At 43.2% G+C, this 23906-nt stretch overlaps 1 protein-coding gene across 1 annotated transcript in view; it reads left to right on the top strand.

The window, feature by feature from the left end:
- The window catches only part of LOC136629073 (zinc finger protein 665-like), an 82054-nt gene that overhangs the window by 38013 nt on the left and 20135 nt on the right, over nucleotides 1-23906 (top strand). The gene's annotated exons all lie outside the window — the stretch shown is intronic.

Genomic DNA, 23906 nt, shown 5'->3' with positions numbered 1-23906 from the left:
CCAATTTCCCTTCCTGGAGATAGCCCTGAAGGTTGACAGGTCCAGGCCGCCAACACTGACCCTACACTACCTAGTGACAAGACTGGAAGGAACCGCCGTACCTATGCAGAAAACAAGGATAGACCAACATGACAGGATAACCACAGAACACAGCAGAGTTGGATCGAGATAAAGTAACTATTGGGGGTAACCTTATTATCCTCAATGCTGTCTGACAGGATGTGGAGGAGCATAAGGGCTTTACTAAGGCACACTCCCCTATCCAATTACCTTCCAGGCGGGTCCTCCACCTCATGTCTCCACAAAGCCAGTAAACGTCTCCTAAGGACTGGACCTGATTCTACTTCCATTCCCCTCCTATTGTACCATAGGAAGAACAATACCCGTTAGTGAGTTCCTCAAAAATCTCCCTCCACCCTGCCCATTTGTCTGGCAGGTGTAGTTTCCAGGGTAGTCAGTAATACTCTCTCTGGTGCAAAACACTTAAGTAGTTATAGAGTATTCCTTCTTCCACTTCTCACTTTTTAGCGTGCCACTAAGTCTCTCCACCTTTCCACTACTCTAAGGATGGTAGAGTGTGTAAAAGGCCAGGGATATACCCAGAGCAGACATGATGTCACATTATTTCACCTATGAAGTGTGTACCTTCGTTTACCTCATTCACTTCCGGTACCCTGTATCTGCAGATTACCTCATTCATGAGCTTCTGTGTGGTTACCTGCTCATTTACCTTAGTATCAGGGTGGGCCTCCAACCTGAAAAGACACCAACAACAACAAGCACATATTCATACTCCCCAACAGGTGTGAGCTGAATGTGGTCAAATTGGCAATCTCTGAAATAGGTAGAGTGGTCCAGGCAAGTGTTATATGGCCACCTTACTTCTGTCCTGACTCGCATATGGCAAAGATCATGCAAACTGGAAAAATGATGCAGCAGCTACAGAGAACCCACGTATCACCCATTCTTGTTCAGTGTCGACGTCATTGCTGCTTTTGATTCTGTATACCAGTTGGGCCATCATGGGGGACAGGGACCTCTGTAGGCAAGTTCTGCTGACTGTTCGCCATACGCCGTCCTGTTCTGTTGCTCCCGTCTTTTAGCCCATTTTGCTTTCCTTCCTCGTTGGCTTGTAACTGTAAAGTCCTTGGCATATTAATGTCCAAAGGTTTTATCAATGTCCAAAGTTTTTACCACTGACTCATGCTGTCAGTATCTTTTCTTCTTTCTTCCATGGCTTGAGGTCCGCTGCCTTGCTGTGCTGTCGGCGAGGGTGTCGTCTCTCGCTTCTCCATTGTAGGAATCGGTGTGAGCTCTCCATTGCCAGGTAGTAGTAGTAGGGTTTCCATGAGACTGCACCGCTGCACCATTCTTAATTGGCTGTCCTACTGAGATTAGGAACTGACTGGCCTTCCATATTGGGCCGTAATCATGAGCTATGCCAAATGCATTTCAGGAGTCAGTGTAAAGGGTTGCCGTCTTACCTTCTACCACTCTATACGCCTCAGTGAGGGCCATCGGTTCCACTTCTTGCACTGAGAGATGCGGAGGCAGAGCTTCTGCATTTAGGACATCTTGTTGTGTGACCTCTGCATATCTGGTTCGGAGTCATCAATCCTCACCCTGGTACCATCTACAAAAGAAAACTCAAAATATGCATCATTAACAGTGGATTCCAATAACAGTTTTTTTTTACAGAATCTTGTTGCAAAGAATTTAAAATTTTAAAAAAATAGCTGATCTGCCATACTCAGATCACCTATGCCTCCCCTCCCCCGTTTGAACCGGAATACCTGATTAAAAGAAGAGTAACCGGGTTCAAGGTAGTACAACATCTGAAAGAAATATTGGGGGAGGCATGGAAAGAGCACATTGTAGCCAGATCTAATAGGCCAGAGATAAGTGCCAATACCAACTTAGAAGATTTGTCAACCATTGCCTGTACTGCTGCCACCGCACAAACACAAGAGGGAGCTCCTCAAGTCACTGTATCCAACCTCATGGAGTAGTATCCCAGTGGCCGTGGTTGTCCTCCGTGCTTTTGTGTCAATACTGTCGTATAGGTGGCAGTATGAAACAAGGCCCAGAAAGGTGCGGAATTTGGCAACGGATGTAGGTACAGGTATGGCCTGGACAGCAGCCTTTTGTTCCTCTGTCAGATGTCTAGTTCCCTGGCTAAACAATGATCCAGGAGAACAACCTTTCTTGCAGAACTGGAGTTTGTCTTTAGAGGCCTGCAGGCCTTACAGCCATCTTCTGCAAGGGAAATTAACAGTGAAATTGTGGCCGGTCGGCAGTTTTTCCAAAATCATCAGCACACAGCACCTAACATGCGTGGCTGACCCTTCACCCCTTTTTTTTTTCCTAAGGGGATACTGTTTGACTTCTGACAGCATATTAACCGCAGCAGCTATCAGGCCAAACACATAAGCCAGCTCGACCAAAAGAGCAGTTTAATTTACAAAAATGTTTTTTCTGAAATGACACCTGAGGTCCCAACCCGTAACGATCCATCTGGCGCCATTATGATGGATGCAGATAGGGTTTGTAAAATATCAGTGCCAATAACAGAGACATGCCTTCCATCAGGGCAGCCATGTTTAAAATGTGATATTCGTTAAGAGAATTCATTATTAATTTAATTTGATCCTGCCTGCAATGTCTCATCAAATTTGAGAAAGGAGAAAAAACAAAACTTTTCCTGGCTATCTATGATTCTCACCTCCTCCTTATACAAGAGAGGGATGACCTATTACGTATTCTTGCATCATCTAGCTCCACCCCTCTGTATTTGGCTGATCACTTGCTTCCTTATTTTTTCATTCAACGTTTGCAGTCCTCGGATACACATCACAACCAAGTAAAGTCTTATGCATCACACAATTTACATTTTACAATTTACGGGTCAACCTCTTGTGGATACCAGGCCTTATCATTACCTGCTTGTTTCCCATTCTTTGGCTTCTCTGCTTAACTTTACTTATTTTTCTACTGTCTGCAAATTTATCTTCCCTGGGACTGCAGTACCAATGACTTCCTCTTTTTAAAATCTCTCCCTCCCGTGACAGCCCCTCCCTTCTCTAACACAGAATGCAAGAGACGGATAGACAGGATTATAAGGGAGAATGTGGCTAATTTTACAACAGTTTGGTCCCAGACTTGTTCCTGGTCGTCCCTCCGGAGACCGGAGCAGATGCAGTCTTAGATGCCAGGCATCTCCATCTGATTGGTAACGTACTGCAATTCACATATTGTGTCCCAATGGTTGCTGAGTGACAGATATTATTCTATCTCCTTATTTACTGAACTGTTATATTGAACGCTGGTGTCTTTGGCATGCGTGGGTACCGACGCCATTTCAGCCCGCCTTCCCTTCCTCTGACTGACATTCAGGGAATTTCTAACGTCTAATGTATAACTGCTATGTTGTAACTTTATGGTCACAGCTGTGACCACCTAACATTGTATGTGGTTACAATTGAATTGGGGACTTTGACAAACATAGATGCATTTTCTTGTGGGCATGGTGGGCTATGCAGTTTGTTACAGTTTGTTACAGGATGTGAGTGGCATATAACTTTTTACATTTGTATGAAGGACGTACAACAAAGATTAGATTACATAACAAGACAGTAATTGTTATTTGTCACAGCACATGAATTTGCTTTCTCCTCTATCAATGATAAAGGGGTCGAGATCAGAAGTAGCGCTCCTTCAGTGCTATATGAAAATACTGTGGTATAATGAGGTAAAAGAAAATGACTTACCCGGTACTTAGTGAGTTTCCCTGGATGGGATAACTCACTAGTACCTCCAATTCCGAGATAGCCTGTAGATAAGATAGATCCGTCAATCCTTCTTCCCAATCCTAAAACGGAGAGCTGCTAGGATGTCAGGGGTCCCTAATAATAGGGAACCTAGTATGGTAGAATCTTCAGAGCAAAAGTATCCTGTCTAGCGCTTCACGGGATAAAGGAGTGGAGATGGGGTGTATAGATTACACCAATACGTGTAGTTTAATAGCAACGCGTTTCAGCCCTCGGTGGGGCCTTTTTCAAGCATATAAAATCACATAACACAATCATTAATATAGGGAATTAAAAAATAACTTACAGTTGGAGATCGTTACAGCACTCGCTGCAGGCGCCATGTTGTGGGCGGAGTCACCGCACCAGCGTCATGACGTCAATGCGTATGAAAATGCGTACAAAAAGCTGAAATGAAAACAGAATCTTCCTAGTTAGCATGGATGCTAGGAGGTGGCAAATCCAGCCTGAGTATGAAGACGTTATTACTTACATATTATACTTAAATCTAAAAGTTCCGAGTACCGGCCCTGGTCATGTGATGCGTGAACGGGATGACGTCATCACGTGCGGCACGCGCATGGGTCATCTAATGATGATGCTTAGTTCAACCCAAGTCATGTGATATGGGTACGGGGTGCCGTCATCACGCACAGCATACATAGAGGGGGCGTTGTTAACCCTTGGAGATCCCTCTATGTATGTTTGGCTTTGTGTCCCAGGCAACGTAATCAAATCAAGTAGCTTCTATGTGCGTGATGTGCACGTATGTTAGAAAAAACTGCGGAAGTCAATGTCTCCAAACATGAACAGAGTATGGTGCTGGGATATTGTTTGGAGACATTGACTTCCGCAGTTTTTTCTAACATACGTGCACATCACGCACATAGAAGCTACTTGATTTGATTACGTTGCCTGGGACACAAAGCCAAACATACATAGAGGGATCTCCAAGGGTTAACAACGCCCCCTCTATGTATGCTGTGCGTGATGACGGCACCCCGTACCCATATCACATGACTTGGGTTGAACTAAGCATCATCATTAGATGACCCATGCGCGTGCCGCACGTGATGACGTCATCCCGTTCACGCATCACATGACCAGGGCCGGTACCCGGAACTTTTAGATTTAAGTATAATATGTAAGTAATAACGTCTTCATACTCAGGTTGGATTTGCCACCTCCTAGCATCCATGCTAACTAGGAAGATTCTGCTTTCATTTCAGCTTTTTGTACGCATTTTCATACGCATTGACGTCATGACGCTGGTGCGGTGACTCCGCCCACAACATGGCGCCTGCCGCGAGTGCTGTAACGATCTCCAACTGTAAGTTATTTTTTAATTCCCTATATTAATGATTGTGTTATGTGATTTTATATGCTTGAAAAAGGCCCCACCGAGGGCTGAAACGCGTTGCTATTAAACTACACGTATTGGTGTAATCTATACACCCCATCTCCACTCCTTTATCCCGTGAAGCGCTAGACAGGATACTTTTGCTCTGAAGATTCTTTCTCCTCTATCGCTTGGGTCTAATCCACCTGCTCTAACAATTTAGTACATCACTGACCCTAGACACCGGTAAAAATTCACCTTACAATACTTCTTTCTTACCTGCCTTTTCAGACAGTATAATTCATTACATTCCTTTATTCTATTAAGCAACAAAGTTATTTCTTACATTCAGTGTTACAGCACTTCTGTCAGGGTAATATTCTAAGTACAGCACCAATCAGGCCCACCCCACTTGCCCCGCTGCCGGCGGTAAGAAGAGACACCACACACAGAGGTCTGGTATAGTTCCTCACATGGGACATGACTGCGCTTTTTTTTATTACAGATTACATGAGATCTTATACCCTTTTGTCTCATCACCAGGAATGGGTGATGGGCTCATAACCATATATGGGAAGTCCGGATTTCCGGCCTGAGACAGTGAAAGTTATGTACATAGTTGAACAGTTGTTATCTTAATACTGGCGCCTCCGGGAAAACAGCCAAGTACGCGTCCTTCGTCCGATTCTTCTTTGCTGTGTTTAAAATACATTTTGTTCAAGATACATTTTGTCTTCGCCTTGCAAGGCCTTTGGAATATCTGATGTAAGGCGACATATAAGTTTTTTCTCATTTGGAATTGAATAGAACTTGCATATAGGTATAAAGCATAAAAAACATTTGGCAATATATACATATACTCTCACAAACCCCCCTAAAAACTTATATGGAGATCAAGCATCAGACCTTGCACTCTTCCTCGGTCGTCTCTCCCTTGCGTCAGGGTTTCTCCACTGCCCGTAAGTCCCTACTCCTAGGAGGGGGATCCCTACCTCACCTCAGAAGGAGGCCATGGATTCCCTGGGCTATTTCTGGGCATCCATACCCTCTATCTGTACGAGTTAACACCCCACAGGGTGTGCCCTCGCCGGAACCTAAGGTCTTCTGCACTATCCCTAGGCAAATGGGAATTCCACTGACAGTCCATCTTAGGAGATCGGGACAGGCGCAGTACTAGTACATTTCTCCATTCTTCTGGTAACGTACGTGGTTGGCATTATCGGAACTGGCTCTTCATCTTTTTCAAACAAGGGAAATGTTGGTGTCATATTGTCCAGTCCCTTACTCATACTCTTTTTGATCAAAGGGATAATACACATACAGGAAGTTACATACCCCACCTCTTTCTGCTAAAATCATATCCAGGGCCACTCTATTTTGGAACGCCATGGATGCAGTGGGCCCTAACTGGTCAGCTAACCCTTGTAAAGCATCTCTGGTGTAGTTTACAAACCTCTGCTGATTGTAATAGATATAATTCATGCAATCTACATTATTATTAACAGTGAAATAGCAAATAAGGACTCAAAACCTGCTTTAAACTGATCTCTAGAATTAAATTAATCTCGCACCCCCCTTGGCACTCCTATTGCATCTATGTATATATATGGATCAAAGTTACCACCTGGAGCGTCAGCTTCTCTCTTAGCACAATGCGGTGTTGGATTCTCACCCTCAGTGTAGGCTTCATATTGCACATTTGATTGTATTAATTTGTTCTGAAACAGGGGGTTAGTGTACAGTAGTCAAAGGTGTGTGTTAGAGGAATTGTACCACATTATAGCATGTAAAGGATATGCAGGATCATGAGTTTTTGCAGTGCAAAGTGTGAATCCAAGTGGGCTTTCCTTTGAGCTTGACTGCAGTTGGGGTGGTGAGCAACATCTGGTAGGGACATTCAAACAGGGTTTGTCTCTCAAACTTTTTTACATAGACCCTGTCACCTGGTTTCAGATTGTGACACTCATCTGTAGGACCTGGGAGAAAAGCAGAGACTGCAGAATGCATTACTAACAATTCCTTGGAGAGGCCTATGACAACATTAACAAGAAAATCATTCCCCAAACTCAGCTACTGTGGCATGTACCCTCCTGGGAAAAAGAAAAACTAATGGAAGACACTCAATTCAAGATTTGCCCATTTTCTCTATTGCCTTTTGTATCTACTTTCCCACTACTCCGCGGATGGTAGGGTGTGTGAAAAGCCTGGAATATACCCAAAGCAGACATGATGTGTTGTATTATTTCACCTGTGAAATTTGTACCTTTGTTTGTCTCAATCACTTCCGGTACCCCATATCTGCAGATTACCTCATTCATGAGCTTCTGTGCGGTTTACTTATTTACTTTGGTAACAGAGTAGGTCTCTCCAACCTGAAAAGAAATCAACAACAACAAGCACATATTCATGCTTCCCAACAAGTGGGAGCTGAGTGTAGCCAATTTGCAATCCCTGAAATGGGTAGAGTGGCCCCGGCAAGTGTGATGTGGCAAATTTACTTCTGCCCTGTTGCTTACGGCAAAGATCATGCAAAATTGGACAAATGATGCAGCAGCTACAGAAAACCAAGGAGCCACCCCTCCTTGTTCAAGCGTCGACATCATTACTGCTTTGAGAGGTGCGTCTTTCCGTGCATCAGCTGGGCCATCATGGGGCACAGGGACCATGGTGGGCAAGTTCTGTTGACTGTTCACCATATGCCGTCCCTTTTTAGTCCATTTTTCCTTTTCTTCCTTGCTGGCTCGTAACTGTAAAGTCTTTAGCATATCAAAGTTCAAATTTTTATCAAAGTCCAAGTTTTTATCAAAGTCCAAAGTTATTATCAAAGTCCAAGTTCATATCAAAGTCCAAGGTTTAGTCAAAGTCCAAAGTTATTGTTAAATTCTTCTTTTCTTCTTTTCTTCCACGGCTTGAGGGCCGCTGCTTTTGCTGTGTGGTCTGTGATGGCGTTGCCTCTTGCTTCTCCGGTGTAGGAATTGGTGTGAGCTTTCCACCTTGTCAGGTAGAAGTAGGGCCTCCGTGAGACTCTGCCCGCTGCATCATTCTCAATTGGTTGTCCTGCTGAGGTAAAAAACTGTCTGGCCTTCCATTTTGGGCCGTAATCATGAGCTATGCCAAATGCATACCGGGAGTCAGTGTAAATGTTTGCCGTCTTACCTGTGGCCACTCTACACGCCTCCGTGAGTGCTTTTAATTCCGCTTCTTGTGCTGAGACATGCGGAGGCAGAGGTTCTGCTTTTACCGTGTCATGTTGTGTTACGACTGCATAACCGGAGTGGAGTCATCAATCACCCTGGGTACCATCTATAAAAAACAACTCAAAATATGCATTATTAACAAGGGCTTTCAGTAACTTTTTAAAACTTAAATTTTCTTGTTGCATCACTGCTAGACAATCGGGCTGGTATTCTATTTCAAATAGATCAGAATCTTGTTGCAAAAAATTTAAAAATTTAAAAATGGCTTGCAAAAAAAAATAAAAAAATGGCTGACTTGCAATACCTGGATCACCTATGCCTTCTCCTCCCCCCCCTTTAAACCAGGGTACTCAATTGGAACAATAGTACCCGGTTTCAAGGTAGTACAACATTGTAAAAAGATTTGATGGATGCAGATAAGGCCTGTAAAATGTTAGCACCAATAACAGAGACATGAGTTACATCGGGGCAGAATAATCTACAAACACCTATTAATATTGGAAATGTGATATTCCTTTAAGCAAATTCATTATTAGTCTGATCCTGCCTGCAATGTCTTATCAAATTTGAGAGAGAAAAAAAAACAAAAAAACTTTTACTAGCTGCTCAAGATTCTCACCCCCTCCCTTGTCGAGAAGAGGGATGAAACATTACGTACTATTACATCATCTAGCTCCACCCCTTCGATATTGGCTCCGTGCGTCTTTTTTCCCAACTTCATTTCAGCTTAACAGTCTACACGTCCACATCGCAACCAAGCAAAGTCCCATGCATGGGGGGGACTTTTATCCCCAGTCATTACCTGCATCACACACTCACCACAGCCCGAACACGGGTCACTAACTCTCATCCATCCATGCGCTCAAGTCTGCTCCGTCACCCCCTCATTGAAGGTGTACCAGTCCATACAGATGCACAGACAAAAAAAGTTTGACAAACATACATACATCAGTTGACAAACATTGAGGTGAGTGCTATAATGTTATAAAGTACATGATTCTATTGAGATGAGATTGTGAATGAGCGCTATCTTTAACAAATGATGTGAAAAAATTTGCTGAGTGACTGAGACATTCTATATTTCTTATTTACTGAAGCTATTATATGCTGTATTAAACGCTGAAGTATTTTAGTTTCTGTGACCCTGAGTTTGGAGTGAAATCTGAAAGCCCCCACCTTTGTAAAAACCAACTGTTATCTCTCCGAATATGCATTCACTGACTGAGTTGTTTTAGTTTAACTATTGCCTGCATTTGAACTCATAAATAACACATATCCTGGGACCTTGCAACATTCATTTTCAACCCCTGTATAAGTAAGAATATACCTTAGAAATTGCTATATTTCCTGCCTACTAAGACAGTATAATCAATTAAATTCATTTCAAGCCTTCATTCCATTTAAGCAAGCAGATATTTTTCAGGGTTATTATTGCATTCTCTCTCGCTTTGTTATCTTCTTGACCTTGAAAAGATTACACAGACTGCAGCTACATGTCAACAAAACCTTCTCTTCTAAAAGCAAGCTCAGTTAACTATTTGCACATACAGTATATACATATATACACACATATATCCACCTAGTATGGATTATACATATTATACACCTTTTCCTCTCTCTTTGCCAACAAATCACATGTTTTATAACCTTCTGCTCGCCTTTGCTTGTTACTTCAGCACTTTCTAGCAACCCTTGGTCTTCATTTTCATTAGAGTTTTCTTACAGTTTACAAATTCATCCGCACGGCGGCGGCCCATAAGGGGCTCTGTCTTCTTTAATAAGATCTTACGCATATTAGAACAACAACAACAATAATAATAACACGCTCCATAGAGTGCATCCCTCTTAATTCCAAATTGTCAGCCCCTTATATACCGGCAAAACAACCGAGGGTCCCTTCTCCTATGGAACCAGCCTCATAAAATGCATCTCTCTGAAATCAAATCGTTAGCCCCATATATAAGGCAAAACAACCGAGAGTCCCTTTTTTTATGAGACTTATCTCATAGAGTGCATCTCCTCCTCAGCTAAACCATTAACTAACTAAACTAAAATCGAGGGTCCCTTCTTCTATGAGACCTGTCTCATAGAGTGCATCTCCTCCTCAGCTAAACCATTAACTAACTAAACTAAAACCGAGGGTCCCTTCTTCTATGAGACAAAATGAAAAGTAAGAGGAAAAAAAATTCTGCAGATACAACAAACAATCTCCACTATTGTTAAAACACTACGGACTTCAAAGTACAAATAGACTACAGACTAGTTTCTGGGTGAGCGATTGGTGCGCATATCACGGTCAGTGGTCCATGACGGCAAACCCGAAGCCCACACGAGTTACCGTGTAGAACTCTTAACCCAACCCGTCCGGTCACAAACCACAGATAGTCAGTCCCGCTGCAAGACTCTCAGCGTAAAACACAACATAAATATATGCTGGTCTAACCTGGAGTTCTGTGAGTTGATCATGCTCGGTTTGCAGCAGGACGGCTTCTCCGCGGCGTGGATCCGGGTGGAATGCGTTGTAAGCTCCGGTGTTTTACCGCCCCACGTTCGGGCGCCAAATTGTCAGGGTAATATTCTAAGTACAGCACCAATCAGGCCCACCCCACTTGCCCCGCTGCCGGCGGTAAGAAGAGACACCACACACAGAGGTCTGGTATAGTTCCTCACACGGGACATGACTGCGCTTTTTTTATTACAGATTACATGAGATCTTATACCCTTTTGTCTCATCACCAGGAATGGGTGATGGGCTCATAACCATATATGGGAAGTCCGGATTTCCGGCCTGAGACAGTGAAAGTTATGTACATAGTTGAACAGTTGTTATCTTAATACTGGCGCCTCCGGGAAAACAGCCAAGTACGCGTCCTTCGTCCGATTCTTCTTTGCTGTGTTTAAAATACATTTTGTTCAAGATACATTTTGTCTTCGCCTTGCAAGGCCTTTGGAATATCTGATGTAAGGCGACATATAAGTTTTTTCTCATTTGGAATTGAATAGAACTTGCATATAGGTATAAAGCATAAAAAACATTTGGCAATATATACATATACCCTCACACTTCCTCCTAGAAAATGAGGAAGTAAGGGGGCCTGGGGGGGGGGGGGGGTCTGAGGCTGCAGATTCGAGCAAGCAGCCTTTCTCTCTCCTTACATTCAGTTAACCCTTTGTATGCATTCACTTATGGGCACAATGTATCACAGCCTATACTTTCAACAATTCAACAGCAACATAGTTTAGCAGTTTGCCTTTACTAGAGGGGATCCAATAATGCACATTTAGCCTTTAAATTCCAAACCCACAACGCCGCTGTGTACAGTGCATCAATCTTGGCTATAACCCAGCCAATGCGTTCTCATTGCTAACAATCCCTTCTTACAGTTTGTCTGTCATATAGAATTAGTAGCAGTCCTACTCAAACAGACTATTTCTATATAAACAACTCAGCAGGATTAGCTCTACACAACAGACAAGCACACTAACTTTATATAAAGGACAGGTAGGACGTTTTGAGCACACAGAAAGATTGCTTGATTAATCAATGATAACTTGACTCTCCACAGCTTCCACACTTTTCTGGAGGGTGTAAGAATTGGCCTTGGCACCATGTTTGCTGCCTCTCAATCTCAATCATGGCAGCCAGATTCATGATTATAGGATCCTCCTCAGACGCCGGACACAGTATGTCCCGCCCTAGAGTCTCTAGCATTTCTGCCGCTACACCGTTTAATAATCTACCCTCAGACAGAGGGATCCACTCATGAACGTTCAAACGATAAACAAATATTAGTGGATCGTAACCCTCAACCAGTGGACCATAGCCGCATCGGGGGGTGGGGTAGGGAATATCCTGTCTACAAATCTCCCATCCCCGTGTGCTTATGGTTAACAATAATCCTTTTCTGCAATTTGGGCAAGACATGGGCGTACACACACAAATAGACAGAGCACCAGTACAGCTGGCTTAGTCTCACTGCCCCTTGGGATACGTGTCTGACAGCTCCCTTCTCCCGGACCCTACAAGCAGGCCTAGCAGGAGCGGAAATCCCTTATCAGACTTTCTCTGGCAGTCTCTCCCTCTCCCGGGCCCTACAAACAGGCCTCAGGAGTGCTGAGTCTCTGCAACAGGCCACCTGACGGTTCCCTCCTCCCTCTAGGAGTGAAAAAACCCCGTACAGGCCCTCCCTGGGGGCAGCTGTTGATGTCACCAATTAACCAGTACTCTCAAGACAACGGGCATGTAAACATTCCTTTTTTATCTTATGACAGGTTTTATTGAGTGGTCGAGACTTAAAATACCTGTCGCGCGGATCCAGAGCGATCGGCCTTGACACAGCACATAGGCGAGCTTGGAGTCAGCCACACAGGTATAGATAATTAATTTATCTTACCGTGTTCTGATGATTTGTTGGGCACGCCAAGTCCAAGGTTGCCTATGTCCACGCCTTGTTTCTGATTGTCTCTAGATCCTATCGACCACTCCCCGTACGGGCCACCAACTGTCCTGGATTTCCTTTTTGTGTCCATGGCCTACTCAATTAGGAATGTTTACACCCTTCCAGATTAATTATGAATTGATTATGTGCATAAGAAGATTTCACACTGACACAGGTTCAGCATGTATAAGCTTCCTCAATTCTGCTTTATTGGTGGGCGCGCAGCCTCTTTTAAAGAGTTTAACATATCTGCCCATTTGGGCAGGTCAAAGATTACATAGATACAACGTATTGTTTAATTATTGGATAAGCATCTTGAAATTCTTCCATCCTCCGGTCATCTGCCATTAGCCATCATGTGGTAGCAGGACGAGATGAGTGGATTGTCTTGGACCCACGTGTGGTTCCTCCGATATGATTGGATATTACAGCTTGAACTATTAATTGCATAAATTTCCCGTGTTATTTGCATAAGTTTCCAGTAAAACTGCTTGGGTTATTATTGCGGTAGCTGCTTCAGACTGTGGTTATTTATGTCTGATTTTACTTCTTCTAGAGTTACTAACTGCTAGCTTTGTTTACAGAGTTTAGTAAGCGGAAAGTTTCATGATATGAGGAAGTAGATATATATTCTTTCATATATCCAATATATCTATATTCGTAGGAAAACAGACAACAATGGAAAAATACTGTCATTTGGTATACAAAATGCTTAACATATAAAAACAGGTCCACTGTCCACTACACATGTCCACTATCCAAAATATATATAGGATTTCCACTACAGGCCTTTAATGACTTGCAGTATCCTCAAACAATATGGAGCACACGCCGTGAAAAGGGCCATCCCCCCAATGCTGGAACCTCACCCTATATATTCCTATTATGTCCTAGATTAAGGACAAAAAGGCAGGAAACACACAAAGAGGACTTGAAACAAGGAAATAATCTAAATGGTCTTTTTAGGTTTACCATCTAAGAGCACAGCTAAAGACGTGCGCAGAGTAGAATCAACCACCGTGCAGAATGTTTCCAATAATCACAGAATGGCCTTGTTATTTGGCAGGAACAATACTCCATAATACACTACATATGAGAGACGATGAGGATCATATGTAAATATGTGAATCTCTTTCTATGTTTCTTTGGACCGTCTTGGGTGTTTTAAAATTATTTAATAAAAGTTATTTTTTACGTTGAGCAATTGTCCAACCGCATTATATCTGGATACCAAACAACTGATTCAGCAGCTGGCATGAAGATATGGACTTCCGTGACAGATGTTCTCTCCTTGATCCAGGACTTGGGTGGAGACGGCACGGCCGGGGTCCCTATAGTTCCTTTTGAAGGCCTATTTTTGCCCTTGGGTAAAAAATTCTTCAAGCTAAGCAGAATTTTTTATAGTTCTTTTAGCATCAAAATGATATTGAAGATAAAATGAAGGAAAAGATGGTGGAAATAAATTATTTCCCTCATACTATATATTAAAGGGGTTGTCCCGTGGCAGAAATGTAAATTTTTCTCTTCCCAGTCCCCCTTCTAAAGCAAACATACTACACTACCCGTGGAAAGCGTTTTTAAAGTGCGTTTCTACTCACCATTAGCTCGTTTCGTGAACTTATAAAAGTCCTTCTTTCAAGATGGCCGCCGGTCCTTTCCCAAGGTGCACCGCGGTTTTCTCCCATGGTGCACTGCGGGTCTTCACCCATGGTGCACTATGGATGTTCTTCTGCTGTCTAAGCTCCATTGCCGATTCCAGCCACCTCATTGGCTGATCGGCACCATGTGATGGGGGTGGAGCTCCGCGATGATGCTGAGAAGGGGGAGGAGCCAGGATGCAGCTCGTGAGAAAGGACCTTACAGAAGGGGATTCCTGTCTGCGCAAGCGCGACTGTTGCGGCAACCAGAGAAGCAGTTTGCTCGTCGCCATAGAGACGGGGACGCCAGCACCAGGAGGGGGTAAGTGTATAACTTCTGTATGGCCAATATTTAATGCACGATGTATATTACAAAGTGCATTAATATGGCCATACAGAAGTGCATAACCCCACTTGCTTCTGCGGGACAACCCCTTTAATTATATATATAGAATATTTTACATTGATACATATAACGGCTTCTAATTGTTTCTAATTATTAATAAAAGCTTATATCTATAAACGTAGCTGCTTGTACTGGAGCCGATCTTCTTCCTTTAGTTTCACAAGGCTTTTATCGAATAACCGTTACTTGATTTTACAGCACAGTGCTTGTTTACCCACCCAGGGCCATGGTAGACAACAGTACCACTCATTAACCCATGTACCGTAATAGTAATAATGGAACCGCTTTACCATGCAGTCTAGCACTGAAATATGCAAAATAAGTGAAGATACTCAAGTTTCAAGTAAATATAGTTTTTTGAACCGGCCTGTTTTCATTAGGCATAAATCTAACAATTGAACTTAATATAACATGTAGAGAAAAAAGAAAACATAAGGAAAAAATATTCCAGGCGTTCAGGGACATAATCGCAACCAAGGTATGTATGCTCATTATTGAAAACAATTTGACCCCCAGAAGAAGTTGTTGTTTTGCTGATAACTCAGCATGCAGTTCCATTGCAGGCAGATATACAAATGATGAGAGTTGTGGTGTGATTAGATGAACGATCTTGTCACCTGGGACCCTAAAAGTGGTTCCCCCCTCGGCTGATAAAAGGCTCTCAGAGACTTCTTGTGTGTAGAGGTATCAGCCCATTACCAGAGTTTGAGAGAGGGCATATTTTTGGAATGCAAAAAGCTGAATGGTCACATCGACAAATTGTCCACCACCGGGCCATTCGGATCAGATTTTTATGAGGGGATAGGACAAGTGGATATGTGAGGGCACACAAGGTGCCCAAGCTCAGGATACCCTTGAGAGACCACCAGTAGAGAGGACCATCTGATCATCCGACAAGCATGTACAGCTCCAACTGTTTTGTGTCTGCCATCCAGAGACAGGTAGTGCCATAGTTTACAGGCCGTTATGTCTGTTGGAGTCATTTCCAGGTGCTTGGCTGAAGGACATTTGGTCTCACAGCACCCATTACGTGTACGACCTTTGACACCCACCCACCATCGCCTCTGTTTGCAGTGGTGTCGTTGAAACTTGATTGCTACGTAGTGGAACCGGGTTGTCTTCAGCAATAATTCAGATTTAGTTTGGCCACTGAGGACGGCTGTGTTTGTGTCTGGAGACCTAGGTGTGAGAGACTCAATCCTGCCTTTGCTGTGGAGCGGCAAACTACCCCACTGTTGTTGTGATGGTTGGTGAGCCATCGCATACGACAGTCGATCACCCCTAGTAATTCAGCGATATGTTCAGGACATCCTGCAGCCACATGTGTTGCCTCTCATGGTGGCTTCCAAGTGACAGCAGGATAATGCTCGGTTGCACACACAAGGGTGTCACAGGAATGCCTCCACAATATTGCTGCATTACTGTGGCTGTCTAGTTGCCATATTTATTGCCCATAGAACGTGTATGGGGCCATCAGGGATGCCAACTTTGACAGCCTATGAGTTTGCATGATCTAGAGGCTCAGTTACACCGAATGTGGAGCAATATGCCATGGGGTACCATACAGAAGCTGTATGCCTCTTTGCCCACCTGTATCACATCTTGTATCCAAGCTAGAGGTGGTACAACAGGGTACTAGAGCCTCCATGCTCACCAGTATCACATCTTGTATCCAAGCTAGAGGCGGTAAAACAGGGTACAAGAGCCTCCCTACAAGGGGTCAGTTCTCCCTTTGCTCTGATATTTTAATCACTTATATCAATGGTACAGTCACACAGAGAAAGTTTACTTCCATTCCAGAAGCTTCTTCTAGGGGCAGGATGCTGTTTGACAATGAATATTTGGCTGTAGTTTGGCGGTAGTTTGTCCACTGTAGAGATGAGCGAGTACCAAAATACTCGGGTGCTCGTTACTCGAGTCAAAATTTTTGTAATGCTCGAGAGCTCGTTTCGAGTAATGAACCCCATTGAAGTCAATGGGAGACTTGAGCATTTTTCGAGGTGACCGATGCTCTGCATAGGGGAGGTTGTGTGAATCACCTGAAAACATCAGAAAGTCATGGAAACACCACAGAAATGGATAGGGAATGGCAGGGTAGCATGCATGGATGCATCCGAGGTCACCCCCCTAACAATTTACTTGGGACAGACCATAAGCAGCAAGGCACATGCACTGGCACATCTTAGCTAAGCACCACACTATGTGCAACGAAGGACAATCACCGCCTGCGGGTGACACCACTGCCTTTTCTCCTGGGTTATATGCTGGCATTGCTGTCCAATCCCTCGCACGAGCCTGTGTCCACAGCGCTCACAAAATTTTCCCTGCGCTGCGTTCAGTTGCCCTCATGCAACATGCTCGCTTGATAGCCACACCAACCTCATGTCTATTTATAAGTGCGTCTTGCATGAGAAGAAACCAGAGACACACACTGCAGAGGGTTGTCAGGGCCTGGCACAACCCTTTTTGGAATTGTGGGCCATAGCCCACACTGCTGATGAGAATTTCTGATAAATTGACGTCCAATCATAACTCCAATCCTGTGCCACTTCCGTCACAAAATTGTCAGGAGCCGCAAACGTGGGCATAAAGGGGACTCAGATGCCAGTACTTCTACACATCTCCACAATGCAGCAGTGCATACTAACACCAAACATTGGTTTGAAGCAGGAGGAGTCGCAAAAGTTGCCAACACAGGTATACAGTGACCCTGTGAAAGTCTCATTAAATCAGTTACGCTTCCTGTGAACACTCCAATCCAGTATTTCGGATAACTGTGGTAACACGAAACATGAGAAGTAATACATGCTGACCCCAAGGGATGTGTGCGTTTATCACACCTAAACCAATCCGGCTGTTTACCACTCAAGGCATTATACGTTAGCGAACATCTAAAAACAGGCAGTGTACAATGAGTTGACCTGTAATACAGCCGGGATGCTTGTGAAAGCCTAGTGCGCACTACTATGCACAACAAACATTGGCATAAAGCGAACTCGGATGCTAGTACTGCTGTGAACGTCTCATTAAATCAGTTATGCTTCATTTGATTGGTCCAAACCAGTGTCTCAGATATCTGTGGTAACACGAGAGCAAATATATGTCGACCAGCACTGATCCCCAGACCCGAAGCAGGAGGAGGTGGTGGCATAATAAGCCCGTGAAACAGTGACCGAGGTAGGACCAGCAATCCTCTGTGTGGGAAGCACATGAGCGGGCACAGGGTCAGACTCGGTCCCAGCCGCCACCTGGTTGACCGAATGTGCCGTCAGTTATAGTTCCTTTCATCGCTCCAAAGACTAGATGAACCACAAAGAAATTCCAGAGGCCAAACCTGGCAGAGTTACACCATGCCCAGCATCATGGCCTCTGCCCACACCCTCACAATGGTGGGTATAAAGCGGACTCGGATGTTAGTACTGCTGTGAACGTCTCAGGTTGCTTTCTTTGCTGGATGAACAATGAAGAAGTTCCACAGGCCAAACCTGGCACAGTTGCACCCCCCTTCCTCCTCCCAGGACCTCGGCCTCAGCCCACACCCTCAACAATCGTGGGCAAAAAGCAAACTCGGATGCTAGTACTGATGTGAACAGCTCATTAAATCATTTCCACTTCTTTGATTGGTCCAAACCAGTGTCTCAGATTACTGTGGTAACACGAGCAAATACATGTCAATCAGCGCTGTTTCCCTAACCCCAAGCAGGAGGGGGAGGTGGCATAATAAGCCTGAGAAACCATGACCGAGGTAGGACCCACAATCCTCTGTGTGGGAAGCACGTGAGCGGGCCCAGGGTCAGACTCTGTCCCAGCCTCCAACTTGTGTGACCCAATGTGCCGTCAGTTACATAGCTATGGGAAATCCATGTGTACCCACACAATTCATTCTGTGTATGTGTCAGATAGCTGAACACTGCAATGGGAAAGCCTTCTGTACCCTACCCAAGTCATTCAGTGTATTTGTGCCAGATAGCTGAAACCGCTATGGGAAACCTTTGTGCACCAACATCATAGGCGAACTCATGAAACCCACTGACAGTATTAAACATGAAGAAATTAGAGTGCCCAAACATGGCAGAGTTTCACCCCACCCAGGACCTCAGCCTCTGCCCACACTTCTGCCCAATTCATTCTGTGTAAGAGTTAGATAGCTGAACACCACAATGGGAAACGTTTGTGCACCCACAGTATAGGCGAACCCCTGAAACATTTCTGTAGCAAGTGTATAGGCGAAACCCTGAAACCTTTCTGTAGCAAGAGTATAGGTGAACCCCTGAAACCTTTCTGTAGCAAGAGTATAGGCGAACCCCTCAAACCTTTCTGTAGCAATAGTATAGGCGAAACCCTGAAACCTTTCTGTAGCAATATTATACGCGAACCCCTCAAACCTTTCTGTAGCAAGAGTATAGGCGAAACCCTGAAACCTTTCTGTAACAAGTGAATAGGCGGACCCCTGAAACATTTCTGTAGAAAGAGTATAGGCGAACCCCTCAAACCTTTCTGTAGCAATAGTATATGTGAACACCTCAAGCCTTTCTTTAGCAAGAGTATAGGCGAAACCCTGAACCCTTTCTGTAGCAAGTGTATAGGTGGACCCCTTAAACATTTCTGTAGCAAGATTATAGGCGAACCCCTCAAACATTTCTGTAGCAAGCGTATAAGCGAACCCCTCAAACATTTCTGTAGCAAGTGTATAGGTTGTTAGCGCAAAATTCGCTATCTCGATATACTGTGCGTTTCCAAATTAAGATAATATGTGTACAGGCCTGGAGAGCCTTTCAAAGACCACACGGCCTACATCATGTGTTCCCAAAAGAGTCTGTCTTTATTCTGCGCGCGTTGAAACTTAAATAAGTTTCCACCCAGGAAGTATACAGTTACAATTATTTAGCGTGCTGATTGGTTGTCCTCAGAGGGAGGTATTTGTGAGGTAGCTTGTGGTGTCATCCATCTGGGAGGAACTTCAGTGAGCACGCTCAGTTCATTCTTGAATATGTCCTCGTGAGAAGAACATCCTGTGTTTCTCCTCTCTGCTGTCCAAGACAACCTAAAAAGGTTTGGCCAGTTAGAACTGGTTTTACCAGTTCTTGAGCACACAGCACTAGCTGTGGAGGTGGGGGGGAGGTGATGTTCCCTTCTTCCAGAAGTTCAGACCATTATAGACAAAATACAGTATATTCACAGTTGATAACAGAAAATACATACAAAATGGTGAACCTATAGGATATCTCCCACAATTCCCTCCTTTGTTGTGCGTATTTTCATTCTCCTGGATGGTTTTTCCTTCCTATTTGTGTTCTCGGGCCTTTCCCTACCGCCTACAGGGGACCCTAGCTGTCACCTTCCTTATCCCTGCCTACTGCTGGGTGATATCCAGGATAAGGAAAATACCTCACAACACGTTACAGTTTCCCAACGGTATTCTAGGTAGATGGCTCCTGAAAGATTGATCTTTATTTCACGTTTTCTGCATAAGCCCCCTTGTTCATAGTTTAAATGACATACAACATGTTGAATGTGACTGGCTTTCCAAATGTGATCTCAGGTTATATTGTTTGTTACATGTTAACATTGGTCTGATTATACAATATGGCTGAAACATTGGTACACTTACTGCTACCTTATTGTATCTGTTGACATTTTTGTACTATTTTATACACTAAAACTTGCTTAGTCATACACAAGCTTTTTAAAACCAAAATGTTTTCAGTCTGAGACCCCCACCATCTGAAGGAGCCAGTTTCATTGATCAAAGGTTCAGAATCAACAACTCAATTCCCTAGACAATGCTGATGGTATCACAGGATTAACAAGACAATAGATTCGTGGCCATACAATGTATATGGACAGAGTTCAAACAAACCTATACAAATGGAACTGTAGTTAATGAAGTTAGCATTGTTTTGTCACATTTCACAGTTACATCAAAGCTTCCTACACCAAACAGGTTTGAAGTCCACATGAATGTTCATAGCTATTCGTATGTAAAATACAAAATGGAGGATAAAGGAAAATACAAAATGGAGGATGAAGGACAAAATGGAGGGCTACAAATAGGCAATTATATTTGCACCACAACGCAATATTCCTAGATTTGTCATAATCCTCTTCATCAGTAGTTATGTATTTACCACATCCCTTATGAGGAAGAAGAGAAATGACAGCCCAATGACCGCAGGGGTCCTACATATAACAAAGGATTATGGGCCACATTTGTCTCCTTCCTTGATTATCTTTATTCAATGTCTGATATGAACCCAAATTAGCTTTTCTTGAAGTTTCACTGAGACCGTAGTGGTTAACAGCACTTGAAAGGATTCTTTGCATTTTGATCTGGAAACATGGAGAATACACATTTATGAGTGACAGATGATATAACTCCTGATGTAAGGCACTCACTTGGGAGGTAAGGCCCTCCTTTTTGGCCTGGAATAGGCATAGGCCTATTACAGCAGCATTACCAAACAAAACCTTCATAGGGCCTCAACTTAGTCTTATTTTTAGGCGTGGTTCTAACCAAGTAGATGACTAATAAAATATTTACCTTTATTATTTATTATTACTTCTGGTGTACCTAAATATTCAAAATTACTTTCATAAAACATATTTTTAGGTCATATTTTTGGCGTGTTAAAAATTATTATTATTATTTTTTTTTTTTTTTATCAAGCCATGCCTCCAAATAACATGAAAAGAGGTCTATGCAAACCAACAACTCTAAACACCTACCTGTGGTAGCTGTATGCTATCATCCTGCAGTCACTGATACAGATAGTCTGGCTCGCACCGAGAAGGTACCTTGACCAATTGGCCTGGATTGTAACGGGCGCATATTATGCATCCCTGTACAAACCCTATTGCAGCAGTGTTGAACCCTGGGGTAAGCCAAGCAGAAGACACCATACCACACATTACCTCCTTGAATGAATGGGTTAGCTCAGGGATCAGGTGTGACATCATGGAGTATAGCGTGCAGGGGAGGCACAGGCATTTACCTTTCTGCCAGACCCCAGTAGCATTCCGCTCGCTTTTCCACTCCTCCTTTTTCTTCTTTTGAGGCCTGTTCCTGTAATTCAAGCAACAGAGAAATATCTACACCTGTTTCAGGTGCAAGCAGGTTACCAGCCGTTACCTCATTCTATGGAAGTCAGGCTGTTGCGGTGCCTGCTCTCTGGTTCCTTCCAGCCTCAGTGGTTGTCTCTGTGGCATAAGCCTGGACTCGATGATAAGTCACCTGTGCGAAAAGAGCTAAAAACTTGTAGAACAAAGACACTGCTTCTGCGTTCTGGATTGGCTTACTCGAGGACCCCATGAAACTTCCACTGTGCCCCATAAGATGTGAAATCGTGTACGATTCCCAATGTGTACCTTAAGTCGGTGCAGACACAAACAGTCTTACCTGCAGCCAGCTTACATATTTCAGTGAGCGCCATCACCTCTATTTCCTGAGTAACTGAGTCTCTCAGGAGGAAAAGAGTGGTTTTTGTATAATTACCTCTTTCTGTCGGTTACCACTGCATAGCCTGTTTTACTTGTCCATTTCACCGATATTTGGAATCATCTATGGGTAAAACTCAAGATTTACATTAATCATGGCAGTTACAACATTATTGTTAGGACATCCAGTTTTCTGTTTTCATTAATCTTCCGACAATCATTATCATGTGCCTGCTATTTAATGTCATGGTCTGCACCTGCTGCCCCTCCTCTCAACCTTCTGAATTCAGTAAAAGACATGAAACGGCATTTGGAACTCTACCCCACTTGATTGCGATATGTGAGGGTGCTAGCAGGGCAGTCTCATACATAGATAGTCTGGAAGCTGAAAGATGTTTTATTTTGCACTCTATACAGTATTTTATGACCCCTTGAGAAAGCATGACGTTACGGGGCCCCACACCATCTCTGGTACCTGCACGAAAACGTACAGCAAACAGGAGAGGAAATATTGTTATTACAATCTACGACCATAACAACTGCACCAATGATGGTTAACTACTGGTTTACTAAGGGACTCGTATCCCTAATACCATTCGGGATATACTCAATTACTGGCATCAAAAATGTACTTATTTTTCAAATGTAACTATTTTCATGTAAAATACTGTTGTTAATTGAAAATGAGATACATTATAAAATAGAACTTTTGTTATTAATTTGACTAAAATACTTATCAGATGTCTCAAGTACACAACTATCTCATTTTCGTATCTTAATTCAATAATATTCAAATTAACACGACTCAATATTTTTAAATTCTCCACATACTCAAAGAACCTATATATATATATATATATATATATATACACTGTGGCAATCCTGGGCTATTATCTCACACAACTAGTCTCAGGAATAAAATTAGATGCCCCTCCTTTGGTCACCTCTATTTGTTCAAGTGAGAGACTTAACATGGAGTCTAAGAGTGACCTTCCCTCTATACATTACCACAATATACATATATATATACCAACATCCACTTAAATGGAGATACTCTTCTCTCCTAGGCTGGTCTGTGTGGAGGGTGGAGCAAGACCTCTTCCTATTGTTCTTCCCTCCCATCTCCTTACATCACCTAGCTCCACCCCCTGTGGTCTGGCTCAGCTTTTGGTCTTTCTTGCCTCATTTCATTTCTAGCCTCCGAACAGTATATACCATATAACACAATCTAACTCTCATACGGGCCCTTCATTTATACACACAAATTCACACTCACTGGGGTTTTCACTCACTCATATATACAGACTGCTAAGTATCTCATGTGAAGTAGAAACTGGGATTGTATTTACTGTTCATAGAACTTCCCATATTGAACAAAGTATATATATATATAAGAAAAACTCTTAGTACCGCGGTTTTTACATATTTTGTTCAGAATAGGCTATCCAATGACAAACACAATACAACTTATGCCCATTTCCACCCGCATGCTTATATTCACCACTCCAGATAGCAACCATTATCACCGTTCATTGTTAAACCTTCTACTTTTCCTTAACTCATTGACTTGCTTTTTCCTTCACCTATTTTTGTGTGTCCATTTATGTTTACAAACATCATCTCACTGAATTTGCTTGCGAGTCATATT

Source organism: Eleutherodactylus coqui, chromosome 5 (assembly GCF_035609145.1).
Source record: "Eleutherodactylus coqui strain aEleCoq1 chromosome 5, aEleCoq1.hap1, whole genome shotgun sequence".
NCBI lineage: Eukaryota > Metazoa > Chordata > Amphibia > Anura > Eleutherodactylidae > Eleutherodactylus > Eleutherodactylus coqui.
This window is presented reverse-complemented; position numbering and strand designations above follow the sequence as displayed.